The sequence below is a fragment of the Topomyia yanbarensis genome, chromosome 3 (genome assembly GCF_030247195.1).
Source record: "Topomyia yanbarensis strain Yona2022 chromosome 3, ASM3024719v1, whole genome shotgun sequence".
Classification (NCBI taxonomy): Eukaryota; Metazoa; Arthropoda; class Insecta; order Diptera; family Culicidae; genus Topomyia; species Topomyia yanbarensis.
In genome coordinates, this window is record NC_080672.1 from 254,270,049 (window position 1) to 254,279,233 (window position 9,185).

Consider the following 9,185-nt stretch of genomic DNA (forward strand, 5'->3'; position numbering starts at 1 on the left):
TAATATTATTGTGGCTGTTTGGTCATCCATGGAAGCTGTCCTTCAATGTTAGCTACTTACTTACTAGTAGCCTAGATAAGCCGTGTAGTGTCGGTAGTGGTTGTTTCAACCGACTAAAAATTATACTACGGACCACTCGTTCCGGTGGTAAAAAAAAACCCCAAAAAGGATCCCCAATTCCATAGGCTCGTGCTATGGTTGAAATTGCTGAGTGTTTTGAAATATGCTCAATGGCAAACGGAGCCAGGAAAGCGCCGGGCGAACTCCCCAGTATGCTGAATTACGTTCGCTCTACACACCGATTTTTTTTTCGCCAAAGATCGGCATTATTGTGCGGGATTTTTGTGGCTGGGAGTGTAGGGGGAGACTTTCGGCGGATGGCAGTTCGGTGCAGTTTTGCTGGATTTCGATTATCAAATGTCGATACTTACAGACTACCCTACCCAAAGCCTTGTGGCATCCGGCTTAGAAATGAGCCACAGGGTCCCTGCTCTCATGTCGTAGCAGGTAACTGAAAACGGGGGTCCCTAGGTCAAAATTTATTTTCGCGCTGGATACTTAATGGGTGGAGGGTCCGAAATATTCCAGTCGCATTTTGGGTTTTGCCTTTACTGCATTATGCGACGCAGTGGACCGTTATTTTCTTCACAAATCGTGGGAATCAAATGCTGATGCAGTCCTTTTTGAAACTGATATGGCTCACTAAAGGCGCTTGCATCACAACTTGCTTGGTGTCCTCTACTTGCAGTGCAACATATGTTGGGGATGAAATTTACAGTTTTCTAATCAACAATGCTTAAAAAAAGCACACATCAATCTCCGGTATAAACCTAAAGCAACTATGAATCTCTCTAGACCTATGCCCGTAGGTAAAGCTTCCATAGCATTGGTTCAAGAACCGTTCTTTCATAAAGGAAATTTCTATATTGGAAAGTTACTTAACACTCTCTTTATTGTTTGCAACACGACAGGCATGACTAAACCACGTGAAATGCTTCGGGCATGCATTCCTGCAAATAAGGCTATTGACGCGTGTCTCAATTCGGGGCTCACATCTCGCTGCTGTTACTCTGACTGTCGGTAACATAGACAAAGATCATATATATGTGTTGTTCGGCATATCTGTCGCATAACGAGCCGTCGCTTTTTGATGAAGCGTTGTATCGTATGGTAGCAGAAATCGGTTTCCACTCATTATGATCTCAGATATGAATCTGAGAGTCTTTGAACTGATGGTATACATTAGTAGTACAAATTTCCATATTCTGAATATGGGAAACCGACCAACATTTGCAAGGTCTAGGAGGGAGGAGGTGTTATGCATAACGCTTTGCTCTGAAGGAATTTCGCGTGAGCCGGAAAATTTACAGATTCCAAATGTAACTGAACCGTCTATCCGATCGTAATCATCACCCTCAATGTGGTAACATATCCTAATGTCAAATCTACAAACTGGGATAATTTTTTGGAAAATTTAGCGACTAAATTCCATGGATATTATCCAACAATTAATCAACTGGAGGACTTGGATAACGTCATGGATACGATAAACTCGTTCATAGTAGCACCATACGAAGAAGCTTGTCCACGTCGTACTGTTCAATCGACTAGGGGAACTTTTGGTGAAGGGCTGAGCTTGAAAGAATGAAGAAGTAAATGAGAAGAGCTTAGAATCGGCGTCAGTGTGATGATTCCAGGGCTTTCAGGTCAGTTCGTAGTAGGGTTCATATTACTGATCCATTTTGGCGAGAACCGGTACTGCGGTATTGAAGCGCCCAATACCGGTAGTACCGGTAAAGTACAGGCACTTAATTTTTTTCAAAAGACTCGAGAAACGCTTCTAAGTGAAATTGAATGCTCAAACTGAAGTCTCATTGCAGCAGAAAGTATTTTTCGAAAGCGGCACCTTCTTTTATTTTGAGATCTAGATCACATTGAATTCAATGACTGCTAAGCAGTGCGACTTTCGTCGACTTCAACAGATGGTAAATGTAAGAAACCCTACTATCAACAGTAAATCGAAGCAAGAAAGTAAATCCGTGTACGTTGGTCGCATTTTCTCTAGACATTATCGCTTTGCTATAAATTGGTTTCGACTTTTAGGCATAGCAAGGCTCCTAATTTCCTGTAAACTATGGAGTCTTGCTGACATTTCCGATCACAAAAAATTACGAATCGCTCCATTCGAAGCAGCTCACCAACGCTAAAATTGTAAGCTACTAAATCGCTGTTCGGTCTTTTATAGATAAAGTAAGTGCAAACCAAATACAAATATGACTTATGCCACAGTCTTATTACGCGCCACCCAGTGAATAATTGGAACCAACCAGAATGTCGCTAAAGAAAAAAAAATAAAACAAATGTTTGCTGTTATGCTAGATGACTTTGAAATTTAGTTAAAGGTAGTTGAAATTCCTTTATCGCACAATAGTGAAAGAATTTAAGCATATCGTTCAATACAACAGGAGTTGGTAATATTTAACTCCTAGAATTATTAAGATGAAGGCCCCGCCTCATTGCCCCACAAAGGCATGAGCTTAACGATTTACCTAGAAGATAATTAAATGTAATTAAAAGCAGACCGATATTTGGAAACGTGTCCCGCCATAGAGTCTCTACATCTATCTATCTATCTATCTATCTATATATATATATATATATATATATATATATATATATATATATATATATATATATATATATATATATATATATATATATATATATATATATATATATATATATATATATATATATATATATATATATATATATATATATATATATATATATATATATATATATATATATATATATATATATATATATATATATATATATATATATATATATATATATATATATATATATATAAAAATCAATGTTTGTATGTGTATGATTTATGGACTCCCAAACGGCTTAACCGATTGACGTTAAAATTTATACGTAGTAGACATTTGTTATGGAGCGTGTTTGTGTGCTATTGGTTGGGCATTATCTGCCCGCCAGATGGCGCTTCGGAACAAATTGTGTTTTCCTCCTATTTCGTTGAAAGTCGCAGCAACGCACGACAGGTAGACACTAGTTTTTCATAAAACAATTGTATGGTACCGAAAATACCGGTACTGGTTTTTGCTCAGTACCGGTATTACGGTATCAATAATAAGTCGGTATTCCCGGGATTTTCGGTACCGGTATTATCGGTCCCACAGCCCTAGTTCGTAGTGCATATAAGAAATGTCATAGATCTGCAGAGCGGGTTGACTGCTAAAACCTATGCACTTATGTCTCTGGTCTGAACTAAGCTACCCACTGAGACGTCCAAAAAATTGTTTCAAAATCGTTCAACACGGGTCCAATGATGGACGTTCGTTGAACGGTTATTTGGACGTTGTCCAAATTGGTCCAACGAACGTCCTTCATTGGACGATTTTGAAACCAACCGTTCTTAGAGGGTAGCAAGTTAAATCGAAAGATTTTCAAATGAACCCCTTAAGAACCAGAGATGGTGGTTTTTGACAGACGATAAAGGTGTTCTTAATTCTTCACTGTTGTGCTATTTTATGACAAGCGCTATTTAGCAAATCAGTTAACTATATTGAGAGTTTTTGCTAAAAATATAAATAAAAGAAACACTCACACGTGTCATAAATGAGTATTGATGACAAAATTTGTATGACGTGTCACAATTGTGCATAGAATATTTTCTATACAAATAAAGCATAAATTTTCAACATTATTTCATATCTTCGACTCTATTTGATGTAGAAACAGTTGGTGTGATTCATTTGCAAAGAAATTGGTCAAGGAATTTAGCAAAAATAGTAATTTTTGGTTACAGTGTTGCCAAATAGGCAGTATTTCCAGTTTAAAATTAAAACTGCATTTTTCTCCAAATACATGTATTTTTCTTTTGAAAATTACTTACCATTATGTTCCTAAGACAGTTTTACACATAAAGACATCTAAAACTTCATAATAACTTGATCCAATCTCAAGATATGATGGTTTGAAGCAAAAAACTCACAATTTCTCATGACATTTCTTGCTATATTTCAGTAACCAACCTGAATTTCAAAATTCTGGAAACTTCATCTTGTAGAGATTTTTAGACAAGTAATGTGGCATATCCAACTCAGTTTTTTCATAGGACGGGCATAGCGTAGTTGGTAAATCGATTGCCTTGTACGCAGCTCCTGGGTTTGATTCCTAACCCCGCACATAGGGTTAGAGATTTTTCCAAAAGAGATTTATCTAACCCGAAAAGAGGCGAATGACCCTAAGGTTAAAACCTCTATAATAAAAAAAATCTCAGTTTACCCAAAAATGGCGCACACTTTCCAAGTGATGATGATGATGGTCCCACGTTATACCCCCACAAAGGGCTAGAACGATTTATCTGGAAGATAATTAATATTTTAACTCATAACAAGAGCAGTTAACAAAGAAACGGACTGGTTCAATTTGCAGATATACACAGAAAAAGATATTTTGTAATTTTAAGTTTATTTTCATGCACATATTTGGAGCATGAATATAAATGTAAAATTAAGTTCCACCAAAAATCCACACGACTTGTTGTGCTTTCTCCAACGAATTTTATTATAATTCTACACGTGTATTGAAAATTACAGTTTCTTCAAACGGAAAACCAAGGCACTTAAATGTATTTTTTACACGCTTATTGCTGTAAAATGAATGACATGTAATATTACACGAATGAAAGTGTAAAATTGTATGCTTTTTGATGCTCCAATTGAGTGCATTGATTTTAACGTAATTTTCAATCAAAGTTTTGATTCAATCTTTGTATGTTTACATTCGTTTTGATTTACATGTCGTTTAAATTTCATTATTTTTTGTGTGTAGCCTTTCCTTCAAAAGAACGTAACCAGATACATTTCGAATATTTCACTAACAACCAACCATTCCGGGAAGATACTTGTTGGAATCGGGAATTGAACCCAATAGCTTCCATTTCCGATAATTCTCTGTAAGACTCCTTCCACCTCACCAAGACATCGGTACCACCACCTGCTAAGGTGAGAAGTGACGAGCCTAGTGGCAGTGCAGAGTCCAGTCGAGTTATATCATCCACATTAGACCCTTTTATTGAAAATTTCCTACCATTAACCCAAGGCAGTTAAGGGATATTTCTATCCGAGAACATCCTAGATTGATCAGGAATTGAACCCGATATCTATTCTATTCTATCGCAGCAATAACCGAGATTAACACTATTGTCGAGCAAAGCCAACACAACTCCATTATCAAATCAGACCCTGATCACAACAAAAACTAAAAGCTTCGATTCAACCCGATAAGCTCTTAGTTCTGGTCACCATATCTCATTCTGGAAATTCGGACTCGTGGGCTTAGCATGCACATTGGTTACTACTGAATCGGTTCGGTGGGCAGTTGAAACTTTACTCCATACAAATCGCCTGAAAGGATGAAATATGCTTACCAGTCTTGCTACGCCTATCAGTTTAAGCTCTTTTCTTTTAAAAGCTTTAGAGCGGATAATCAGGAAAGTTAGGTTAGGTAATAGGTTAGTTGAATATTAGTTAGTTGCTCATCACTGAGACTGACATAGATAAGGAAGTGAAGTTTTTGCAACTGTCCTCAGGGTGGCGTTCTGTCACCTTTGCTAAGGAACCTGGTTGCTAGCGACTTGTTGAGGAAACCCAAGGAGCTTGGATTTTCAATCTACGGCTTTGCTCACGATTACAAAATACTAATTACTGTCCTTTGATCACAACAATCTTTGACTTAACACAACCCAAATTAAGCTCTGTTGAACAGTGGTGTCGACAAGTTAAATTATCAGTTAATCTAGAAAAAATTTCAATGGTTCATTTCACGAAGAAGCGAATAACAATCGGGGTGCCTCCCTTTCGGTTCTTTGATCCTGAGGTGCTGTGTGCAGGTCAAGTATGCATTGGAATGCTATTGGATTCCAAACTCAACTGGTCCGATCAGTGATCACATTGAGTTCAGATTCAATTTGGAAAGACCTGGGGTCTCAAACCCAAACACATCTATTTAGATTGTACGCCCAATGTATAATACAGATTCCTTGTGTGATAACAGAGGGGAGATGTGGTGACGGCCCAGACGAAGCTAAATGATCTGCAAAAAATGACGCTTATGGCAATGACTGGTGGCTTCACGCCGTCTACTGGCCTTGAGGCCTTTCTAATTATTAAACTATTACACATACACCTTAAATAAGAAGCACTATCATGTACATACAGACTACATATTATTGGTCTTTGGCACCGTAACCATGTTGACCAGCTATCAGTCATATATGACTGTGGTTACAAATGGTTACATGGGATGAAGAAATCCTTGCTCCCAGCGATATTACACTTACATGAAGTTTTCCTTAACATTCCATGTTAAGATTCCCTCTTGAGGGGAGGTGTTCTCTGGCTATATGGAAAGAGAACAACTGACGGTTCTCTGATGGAGGGGCATGCTGATGCTGGTGTCTACAGTCTTAAAATGAGATTGGAACAGTCTCACTCGCTAGGTAGATACTGTACTGTATTCCGAGCAGAAATCTCCGGAATAATGTGCGGGGTACTACCGGCTTTTCAACAGAGTTTGTCCGGCAAAGTTACAAACTTCGGACAAATCACGGTCCAAGCTATTGATTGTAAGCCGAATCCAAATAGAAGAACTTAGCTTTGTCAATACTATTGTTGCGGCTAGTTTTGGAAGGAAACACCGTTTTGATAGTCCTGCGATACAGCGGCTTCAAAGCTGCAATATTTTTATTAATTAATTTACAAATTCATATTCAAGGTTCATTTGGTAAGTTACATTTCAGTGTTCTTTCAATTCCAGCCCCCTGCTAGGCAGCCATTTTGTCCTAGCCAACATCTGCCTTTGTTAAAATCAAAACAACCCAATGCTATTGCACGGGCGACGTGGGCCTAGATGCAGCTAGGCCCATCATATGTTGACTACTGTCAAAGTCCGTATATCTCCATAGCGGATGACAGGAGTGACACCCTCCTGTTCAATTCCCTTAACTAGTTCCGCCAACAATCAATTTCGAGGACTACGGCATTTTCCTACGCCGTCTTTGTTTCGTCCTATATCACTTCTTGCACTCGATAACAAACTAGCCCATTTTGACAGATGCGCGAGGGAATGAGCGTTATACTATGTTCACACTACAGAGTTAAAACATGTTATAATAAGTGGCAACACGAAAAACGTCATCAAGATAGGGTTAAAACACGTTTTAACTCGTTATGTGAACGTGGTATTAGTTTCACTGCCACATAAATGCGCATAAAGGGCGTCGCAACATACCTCCACCCGTGAACTAATCCATCTCCCGAGTAGCACAGATATTTTTCATAAAACAGCTTGTAAACTCAGATCCAGGGTCCCAAATTCTTATTGGGTACGATTTCCCCTTATCGGTGAGCAGAATGCTTTGCTATCACCGAGATATAAGATATTATGCTTTACAATATAACATATTTCGTCTGCGACTACCACAAGCACAACAGCTGAAAAATAGTAATATTGATCAAACTGTTTTGCGCTGTCTCTAAAAGGCAGGGACGGGTTTCTATGCCGTACAGAGATTAACAATATTTGAAGTGTTTCATTTGCCTGTTCATTATTGTTACACGGTTTTGCCTTCTCTCGGGTGATCGTTTCAGCCGCAATATTTTTTGATCGATCTCGATATAAAGTTTTAGGTTCTTTAGGTAGGTTTCGCACGTCTTTGCGCTGCATAACAAGTGATTCACGCTCATATTTTTGCCGAATATCAGCAGGCTTGCGTTCGTAATCGTTGGATCGTGGCTGATAGGAAGTCGTACTCTTGTTCCATCTCAATCAGTTGACGATCGTACTCTCGTTCTTTCACACGGCGTTCTTTTTCCCTTTGTTCATTTTGTAGCAAGTGTTCTTTTTCTAGCATTTGTAAGCGTTGCTCCAAAATTTGCAATCGTTCCCTTGATCCTTTAAATGATGAATCCCATGATTGGCTGCTTCTAATATCCACCGTCGTCGGACACAGCCCGTTTGATTGAGATTTCAACATAGTTGAGTTGAAATCTTTGAAGTTTGTTGCGGCTAGTTTTGATAGTCCTGCTATACAGCGGCTTCAAAGCTGCAATATTTTTATTAATTAATTTACAAATTCATATTAAAGGTTCATTTGGTAAGTTACATTTCAGTGTTCTTTCGGTTCCCTTAACTAGTTCCGCCAACAATTAATTCCGAGGACTATGGCATTTTTCTATGCCGTCTTTGTTTCGTCCTATATCACTTCTTGCACTCGATAACAAACTAGCCCATTTTGACAGATGCGCGAGGGAATGAGCGTTAGTTTCACTGCCATATAATTGCGCATAAAGGGCGTCGCAACAACTATCAGCCTTGTTTGGGTGACCGGACATTCCAGTATTACTGGCGAACGAATTGGCTGGAGCAGGCGCACATATTGATTTAGTTGGTTCTGAGCCAGCCTTCCCAATTTTCCTGAACTACTTGTGAGTTTTACTTACCTGCTGTTTATTTTCTACTGTTACTGTTTTTCTCTCCATTCCAATTACAGTTCCTCTCTCCTTCTTCCGATCAGGGAAATAATGTGAAGACACGACAAGGCACAAATCCCCGACTACATAGGGGAAACCATTGCCATGCCATTTGAGCCAATATATTCTGATTCTGCCTAATAATTGTTTAAGGTCCTATAATTTCTAATTTAAAAAATATAGACGAAACGTTGGAGAGAACACTTAATCATCTTCTGCAAAAATTATTAGACTGAGGACCACATTCCAATAAGATCGTAACCAAGATTGTCGTAAAGAAAGTATCAGACAACGATGCGGTAAGAAATAAGAATGAAAACAAAAAGGTGGAAAAAGAATAGAATGAAAGCACTGGAAAGTAAATTGAAACTTTATTTAGCAACTTCTTCATTGTTGGACAAAAAAATATCATTATTATTTTATCAGAATGCGCTGTATTGCTATAAAACATTTTCAAAGGTAGAACATCTCCAAAATTTACGGTTTTGAAATTATGTGATCTTAACCGTAAAACAAGTTTTTGATCATTTGTTTCAGTTTCCTAGACTTTAAAAGTGCAAAACTTGGGAACGAGACCTTGAAAGCAATATATAATTACACAACTTAATTCAGCAC